The following is a 9,817-nucleotide window of genomic DNA, read 5'->3' on the forward strand; positions in this document are numbered from 1 at the left end:
GGCCCCACCAAAAATATTTTTCATTTGGGAGGAGTTTTTCTTTTTGTAGTAAGAAATTTTCTATTAAAAAAAAAAAACCAAAAGGGGAAAAAAAAAAAAAAAAAAAAAAAAAATAGAAAAATAAAAATAAAACTCATTCACGCTGTCCAGATCATGGCCCCAATTGCTAGCTGAAACTTGTCTGAGGAGTGAAAACATAGAGAGGATGTATTGCTCTAACTGGCATTTTCCACACACACCTGCTTTCAGATTGGAAATACCCGACTTCCAGAACAATGTCTGGTCCCTTGGGGTCAATTCCTCTAACTGCCGATCGCCTTCCTCTTGCAAAGCTCCCAGACAGCTAGCCTAGGGTAGTTCTGATGTAGCTAAACCTCAAAATGCTCAAAATCTCTATAAAAGCCTCTATTCCCAGGACATTTCTAGCTCAAGTCTCTAAGTGTGCTCATGCTCTCCGGGCATAAATTGAGCAGGACCATAGAGATCTCAAATCTGTTCCTTTTATGATGACTCATGGGAGAAGACACTTAAAAATGGAAATTTCGGGCTTCCCTGATGGTGCAGTGGTTAAGAATCCGCCTGCCAATGCAGGGGACACGGGTTCGAGCCCTGGTCCGGGAAGATCCCACATGTCGTGGAGCAACTAAGCCAGTGCACCACAGCTACTGAGCCTACACTCTAGAGCCCGCAAGCCACAACTACTGAGGCCACACGCCACAGCTACTGAAGCCCGCGTGCCGAGAGCCTGTGCTCCGCAACAAGGGAAGCCAGCACAACGAGAAGCCCATGCACCGCAACGAAGAGCAGCCCCTACTTGCTGCAAAGCGAGCCCACGTGCAGCAACGAAGATCCAAGGCAGCCAAAAAATAAAATAATTAATGAATTAAAAAACAAAAAAGTGGAACTTTCTGAAGGGGCCTACCACAAACACAAAAATCTTAACCCCTCACCCCAGATTCAATTAGGTTTCCCTGTTAAATACTCTTATAGCACTCAGCACTTTTCTTTCATGCCATTTATCATAGCTTATTACTCAATAGTCATTAGGGTTTGTATTTGACACATAAAGGTTTTGCCATAATGAGCAAAACCTTATCAGTTTTGCTCATCAAGGCATTCCCAGTGGATGAATGAATGCATGTTTTCATTCATTCATTAGGCCATGAAAAATTTAGATGGAAAATTGACCTCTTAGTTTAGAACATGTCCTTGCCCTTGAGAATGGAAATTCTGAGGCTATAAAGCAAGTTGGTTACCTGTACACCTTCTCTGTGACCATATCGGTAGATAACTGGGAATTCTTGTAGGCTTACCAACATCATAGACAACACACACTAGAATCTCTTTTCCAAATTGCTCGTGTGTGGGTTAATGTTTGACTCTGTCCCTTGAATATACTACCCTCTTCCCATTGCCCTGCCAAGTCAAGAAAGTTTCTAGCCCTCTCTATTTAAGAAGACCCTTGACTGCTATATTTAAAATGGATAATCAACAAGAACCTACTGTATAGCACAGGGAACTCTGCTCAATAGTATGTAACAACCTAAATGGGAAAAGAATTTTTAAAATAATAGATACATGTATATGTATAATTGAATCACTTTGCTATACACCTGAAACTAACACAACATTGTTAATCAACTATACTCCCAATAGAAAATAAAAGGTAAAAAAAAAAGAAGAGGAAGACCCTTGATATCATGGGTTGTGCAGTCAGTTGTACCTAAGCTTAGCTTGGGGTTACTTAGATTCCAAAATTGCCCAGAGACGGTACTGGTTGGCAATATCCAAGATGCTCTTAGAATGGAGTGTACAAAGTACAACATATTCAAAATGTCTTTTTTCCTTTACTGGTTATCAAAGAACATCTTAAAATGTAGAATTCATTCATCATGTGCATTTGAATTGGTCACGATTACATCATTAATGTTATTGTCATTCCAAGTTATAACGTAAAATCTTAGTAAACACTAAAGGATCCAGTTCTATATTATAACATTCTAATCTCCTGTGATACACACTTTAGCATGTTCATTTTATTTCCCTAGGAAAATTTTCCTAATTTCAGACGCTGAAAATGTAAGCCATTCTACACCAAGCACATTAGAGGACTTTTGTGTAACAAGAGGAATATGTGTACAGAGATAAGCAGAACAGAAGTGGATTTACCAAGAAAGCAATGATGCTTAGCTTCAGGGGCCCCCACCTGCAGCTTCTTCCAAGGTCAGAGGAGGCTCCCCAGCACTGTGCTAACAAAATCGTATAATATGTTTTTGTAAATTTTACAAAAGTAAGCTATTTATGCACTGTTTTTATACAAACCCCCCCCCCAAATTATATAAGCTTAAAATAAGTTCTTCAGGTTCAACCTATAAGCTTAAACCCTACATCCATGACCAAAGATGAAATTTAGAAAACTTTGATATTGATCTGTTTCTCACCATCTAACAGATAGGTAATTCCCTTCAGTTGGGAAGAGCTATCTGAATTATTTTCCCTGTCAGTTTAGCCTTTTTTTTTTTTTTCCCCAAACCCCTTCATGCCCATTCTTTACAAAGCAAAAGAGGTATGACAGATTACACTATGTGGTTCTCTTTTGAGCTTTAGTTTATTCTTTGTGGATATGTAGGCATTCTGTTGGGGGTAAAAATCTGCACAGAGACACTTCCAGATGCTCAGCCCAAAATCAGTCTTTGAGTGCAAAATTATCCACTTCAAAATACCAAAATCATTGTACCTATTTTTTTTTTTTTATTTGAGAATCTGTGGCCCTCCCAAGACCTGTACTGAAGTAAAATGATTATTTGATTATTTCCTTTTATGAGTATTTGGTCTTGGTTACAGAAATATAGCAAACACACACACACACACACACACACACACACACATATATGAAATCTTTGGAAAAGAATATGTTTTGACTGCAGGGATGGATTTTGTATGAATAGAACCCTGAGGCATCTAACAGTTTAAATAATGGTTTCTATTCCAGGGAAGAAAATATATTTTTCCTTGATAGCACTTTTTTATATTCACTGCATTGGAATTACTTTTTCAAATTTCTGCCAGTGAAGACTTATCATATGTGGGTGCCATTGCTGTAACATAAAGATAAGGACTGAAGCAAATTCCACTCATAAGCTCATGAGCCAGTAAATTAGAACTATTCTTCATAACACAAAGCATTTTACCCTTCCAAAAATTTTTCTTAAAGGCAAGACAGGAGTTTTCTCTTGCAGAATTTTCCCCTCTTCAACTGCTTGAAGCTTTTCAACTGTTTGAACCTTGCTTGTTCACAGACTATGACAGAAAGATATGCACATCATCTATAGCCTACAAAATAGCCACTGGTTAAGTTTTTATCAGTTCCAGACTCAGATACATATCAAAGCATTTCAACAGAATATACAATACTATTTCTACAGATTGAGGAAAATCATTAAAACCTATATAAAGCTTAATAAATAATACAGTTGTCATTGAGGTTTTTTTGGAGACAATAACTTTGTTCAGAAATGTTTGCATGGTGTTAGGATGTCCTAATAATCCATCCACAACCACCAGGTCTTTAAGTCACAGTCTAAATGTAGGAATATCACTGCTTCTTACCCATCCACGCCTCCAGAGGAGGCCAACCTTCCCAAAAGATGCTTTATGGTACCCCACACTGACCCTTTACTGCTTGAAACAATAGCATTATATGGGTGATTGTCTTATGTCTCTGTCCTCTGACCAACTGCAAGCTCCACCGACTGGGATATTGTGTTTCTTGCCCATCATCATACTTCCACTCCAGACCACATCCTACAGAGTCAATAAATACTTGTCAAGTGAATGAATAAGTGAATAAATAAATGAATGGGCAATAGCAATATTACATATTATTTTCTTGGATCTCTTGTTCTGAGATGGAGAAAATCAATTAAATGATACTTTTGTTATTATTTGCTATGAACTTTTACTCTTATCTTAATAGATTTTGAAGTTTCAAGGAGTTTCTACAGTAAGGCCCTCCCATCCACCCACTTTTTTGATGCATTCTGCATTTTCTTTATCTTCTGAGGAGGCATCTGTGTCAGTCTAAGAGAGCTTTAAATAGCAATTTTTTAAAAAATTGTGATCATTGTATTACACTGTGAAGAAAGGAAGCAAACTAGAAAATGATGCTTAACCCTTACTTACTGCCCCACTCCATACCACAGGATATCAAACCTCAACCAAATGCTCAGGTCTACAAACATCTTTCTCACTAGGAATTTGAAATATTGTTTAAAGGGGGAAATGTAAGTTTTTTTTGTTGTTTGTTTGTTTGTTTTGCAGTACACGGGCCTCTCACTGTTGTGGCCTCTCCCGTTGTGGAGCACAGGCTCCGGACGCGCAGGCTCAGCGGCCATGGCGCACGGGCCCAGCCGCTCCGCGGCATGTGGGATCTTCCCGGACCGGGGCACGAACCCGTGTCCCCTACATCGGCAGGCGAACTCTCAACCACTGCGCCACCAGGGAAGCCCGAAATGTAAGTTTTTAAATAAAAGATCTCTACCTTATTATATTGTCAACATGCACTATCACAGAATCATGCAGTAACTTGCAAAATACATGAACCACTGCTTGTAACACAAACAGCACCTACAGCCATTAGGATTTCATGTAAGGATCCTAATTCTTCAATAATTTGGTGGTGTTTTTCCTGTTTATATGGGGACCTGCACTTTGCTTTACTGTTGTCGAGGAAGGGGCTCAATATTTCTTTCATAAAGATCATTGTTTCCGTGGGATTTGGGGCTTTTCTCCCTCCCCCACTTAAGGGATGCCTCTCTGGCTGAAAACACATAAAATGGAGACGCACCTCTTCATTAAAAAACTTTAACATCTCGCTAATGATGATATTAATACCCAGCGTGCGATAAACACCTGAGACATACTTTGTCCTAAACAACACAGCCTTAGAGAACCTTGTAGTCAATAAAATAAAATACCCCTTTCTCTTTAATTAACATATGAAATAAACACAATCTGTGACACCTAGTGTGCAACAGCAATTAAGAGGCATTGCTTAGTTAAACCTCCTAATACCTCATTTAAATATGCAATTAAGGGATAATTGCCTTCAATCAATAAAAAAAAATTGAAATATTTCGCAGGGGCTTCAATTATTTTTTGCTAGGCTTTCTGCTTTACACTTGGCCAGTGCTAAGCCTGGGAGCCTTCCTTACTGGTTTGGTTAAAGTGACATTACCCCCTTTCTTGGTCTTGGCTTTTAAGCAGGCTATTAACATGGCAAGAGACCAATAACAGTCCTAAGCCTTAGAAATCATCTCTTTTGGCCTCAGCTACAATTTCTACAGCTCTGAAATTGCCTCTTCGTGACTTGCCTTAGGTTATGTGCTTTGTTTTTACTCAGCTCTAAGCCCTCCATTTTCATCTCATTGCAAAGGAATCAACAGTGAAGGAGTAACAATTTGCTGCCCTTCCTAGTGAGGCATCAACTGCAGGAAAAGCAACATCATGGTCATCAAACGTGTTGGTGCATTGACTTTGGTGGGGTTGGGTTTTATCCCTTAACCTCCCTCCCCAAAATACGAGTTAAGAATGTATATATTTATACACTGTTACACACATATAAAGAAATATTTTAAACTGAACCTTCAGACAAACCCCGGGAAGGGTGAGAAGTGAATTGGGAAATAACCATAACCATCACCAGGAGGAATAACTGAGGAATAACTAAAGGGGTTAGGTGTGTGACCAGCAAAGCATAACCAAATATTCTTCCTGGAAAAGTGTAAATTAAATAACACATTGGGTTGACAGGGAATGGTCTGAAGTGCTGAAGCTGCCTAGCAAATGCAAATATTAAGTAATCATCTTAACAAATAAACCCTAAAATGAAATATATAATCAATCAGCAAGCAAATACCCCACAGACAAAGCCAAGTGAAAGATTAGGTAACATCTGATGAATTTAGGGCCGACTAAGCAGCTCCAATACATAATTCAGGCAGTAAAAACCACTGCAGTCTGAATTCTCTGAATGGGTGGCCCAGCATGTACCTAAACTTCTATTTCACTTTGGTTGAGCAGGTTTGACCTTAAAAGATCAATGTCATTTTGTTCTGCACGTAAGAAGTAACATAATTATATAATGGCCCTGGGATGTGAAAGATGTGTGCTCTTCAATTTGGAGTCCTCACCCCGGAGAGCTCAGAGAAGGCCATGCTGGGCCACGTTTACTGACCACCCAGCCAGACCCAACAGAAGCCTCAGGAACAGATGAAATCTGTGAGCACACAGAGCTTGGCAACTCTGTGCCTAAGTTCCAACTTCTCCTTTCCTCCCTATTCGATCGTACTTCCTGGTTCCATCAGTTTAATCTGACGGAGACACATCTGGCTCTTCTCAGAGAACTGAGCTACCTCAATACCTACAGACACATACACAAAATCTAACCTTAATTCTCTGTCCTACTGTCACCCTCTGAGTGATTCCAGGTTGTGACCTCATTTCCATGGGCAACCTTTCCATGGGCAAATACCAGGTCTTTAGGGCAAACTTTGTTTCTCAAAGAGAACCAGTCTCAACCAGTCTTCATTGATAATAACTGTACAATAATAATCCCAAGCATTGTTCTAACTGCATTTCATAGTCTATTTTGTGTTATGCTCATAACCCCAAGAGGAGGGTTAAGTTGTCACCTCCATTTTACAGATGAAGAAATTGTGGCACTGAAAGGTGATATCACTAGAAGTAGCTGAGATTTAAACTTAAGACAGTTTTGTTCTAGAGTTTACAAACTTAGCTAGACAGACTCTCTAGAATCTCAGTTTTTGAAAGTGTGGCATGTTATTACTTGGAGTGAGGCAGTGGGTTTGAAATAATATAAACTGTGTACTTCCAGGTTTCATTTTCATGGCTTAAAAGGCTGAGTTGGAAAAATCCTACCATGTTTCTTCTTTACCCACACACTAAGACCACATTCACAACACTTCTGACACCAGGTGTGTGGGTTTTCCACACATCATGCAATTCTCTTGACACCAGCTGGATGTCTTACAAATCAATTCAATTCCAACATTAACAGGAGTTAATGTAGGGCTCAGTCCCATGAGCCTTCCCCAGCTTCAGACCCAATCACAAGTAGTAGGTACCCTGGTTACCCACAATTTCTTTCCGACTTGGTTACAAATCGTTAGTTCCTGTGACCATGCCCCCTTGGATGTAATCATGCACTAGAACAGCCCACAGAACTCAGGGAAATATTTACATACATTTACCAATTCATTATATAATAAAGGATATGATAAATAATATAGATGAACAGCCAGGTGAAGAGATACATGGGGCAAAGTCTGGAAGGGTTCCAAGCACAGGAGCTTCTGTCCCAGTGGAGCTGGGATGTGCCACCCACCTGGGATATGGATGTGTTCACCAACCCAGAAGCTCTTTAAACCCCGTATTTTTGGACTTTTATGGAGGCTTCATCCCGTAGGCATGATGGGATTATTAACTGTGACCAGCCCCTCTCCCCTTCCAAAGGACAGGGGATGGGGCTGAAAGTTCCAAGCTTCTAATCATGACTTGGTCTTTCTGGTGACCAGCCCCCATCCTGAAACCATTTGGGAGCCCACCAAGAGTTACCTCATTAGAACAAAAGACACTCCTATCACCCAGTAAATTCTAAGGGATTTAGGGATAAGGAACTGGGGTCAAAGACTAAATATTAGAACAAAAGATGCTCCTAATGCTTTTATCCCTTAAGAAGTTACAAGTGTTGGGGCTTCCCTGGTGGCACAGTGGTTAAGAATCCACCTGCCAATGCAGGGGACACACGTTCAAGCCCTGGTCCGGGAAGATCCCACATGCCGTGGAGCAACTAAGCCCATGCGCCACAACTACTGAGCCTGCACTCTAGAGCCCGCAAGCCACAACTGCCACAACTACTGAGCCCCAGTGCTGCAACTACTGAAGCCCACGCAGCTAGAGCCTGTGCTCCACAACAAGAGAAGCCACTGCAATAAGAAGCCCACGCACTGCAACGAAGAGTAGCCCCAGCTCACTGCAACTAGAGAAAGCATGCGTGCAACAACAAAGACCAAACGCAGCCAAAACAAAACAAAACAAAACAAACAAAACAAAAAATTACAAGGGTTTCAGGAGCTGTGCCAGGAACCAGGGGCAGAGACCAATATATATGTGTTTCCTGTTATCTCCCAGATCCTCAAGAGAATTGAAACCACACAACAATATCCTGATTTTTATAAAACAATCCTCCATTTTTATAAAACAATCCTCTATTTTAATCAATTCATTCATTCACTATTTGTTCATTCATTCATTCAGTAAACATCATTGAGTCACTAAAATATTCATCAGGCATCACTATGTTAAACACGGAGATAAAGAGATGAATGGTCTTGCCTTCTCCTCACTTCCCCATCCATTTTCCACACTGCATTAGAGAAATCTATTAGGTTGAGCAATATGAAATTGCCATTATTCAACTGTTTCTGACCTACAAAAAGCAGCAATCTGGCATAGTTCAACCTAATAAGACAAAAACCCTTTGATGGCTTCCCAACTTCAATAGGGCAAAGTTGAGTCTTCTGAGAATGTCAGAATTGGTCCTTGCTTACCCAGTCACATTCATCTCTTGCCATGCTGCTTTCCTCCCCACTTGTGCTCTTCCTCCTGTACGGTCCCTCTCACATGCCCTATGCCTTTGAGAGAGCTTCCTCCTGCCTAGTCTTCGTTGGGAGATCCTCCTCCATGGGTTCTTGAGCACCTACACATCTTGCTGGGTATGCCAAGAATGCAAGGCCCTGACCATTCTTTACCTGTGCCATTTCTCAGGTTTGTGTTTGCAGTGAACAATCTTCAGGGATAAGGTAGTGTCTCCCTCTGGGACAGCAAGCAGGCTTGCTTATGGCTTGTTATGAAACAGCAGGTTCCCCAAGCTCAGTGTTTCTCGGCTACAACACAAACCCATCTATGCCTGTGGCATTGTCCTAGTGGACTTGGGCGACAAGGGAAACTGATAAACATGCTGATGTACATGCTGCTTACTCTGCAGTGAATAATCAAGTCCTTTGTCTCTGACCCAGAAGTCTCATGTCTTCTGCCAGTACAGATGAAACAGTATTACACAAAATTATTAGAGTCTGAGAAGGGTAAAAGCAAGTCCTAGAACTGATACTCTTCTTTTACAACTCAGAGCAAGCATGTTCTATGTGAAACTCTGATTTTCTCAAGTGGAGTTCGTTACTTCATTCTTTATAGCACTACCATGCTCAGTGGACTCCCTCATTATTGTACTTAATAATACTAGTATTGCTAGAGAAATATGTAGCTATGGGCAGTGGGCTCCATGACAGTGAGAGCCATAGTTTTTGTTGCTGTTGTTGTTGTTGTTGTTATTCCTGAGGAGTACTGTTCATTCAAAAAATGTTGAGTTAAATTGTTGAATGAATAGTACAGTATCCCTGCTCTTTAGAAGCTTGTAACTTACATTTGGTTTTTGTTGTTTTTGTTAACTTTTTGTTTGTTTATAAAGGGTAGGGTTTTTTTGGGGGGGAAGTAATAAAAGCATGATTTTCTTTTTAAAAATACAAACTAATATAGTATATATTGTGCTATTATAAAATTCCTTGCTCTTTTCATTAGCACCGTACTTCAAAGGTAGCTGCTGGGTTGGTATATGGCCTTCCATATATTTTCTATGCATATTCAAACATTTATTTCCACTTATTTCTTTACATAAGTTAAATCGTACCATAAATATACTGACCTATGTTTTTCCACTTAACAACATATTATGGATATC

Source organism: Aethalodelphis obliquidens, unplaced genomic scaffold (genome assembly GCF_003676395.1).
Source record: "Aethalodelphis obliquidens isolate GAN/ISIS:26980383/991018 unplaced genomic scaffold, ASM367639v1 scaffold32, whole genome shotgun sequence".
NCBI lineage: Eukaryota > Metazoa > Chordata > Mammalia > Artiodactyla > Delphinidae > Aethalodelphis > Aethalodelphis obliquidens.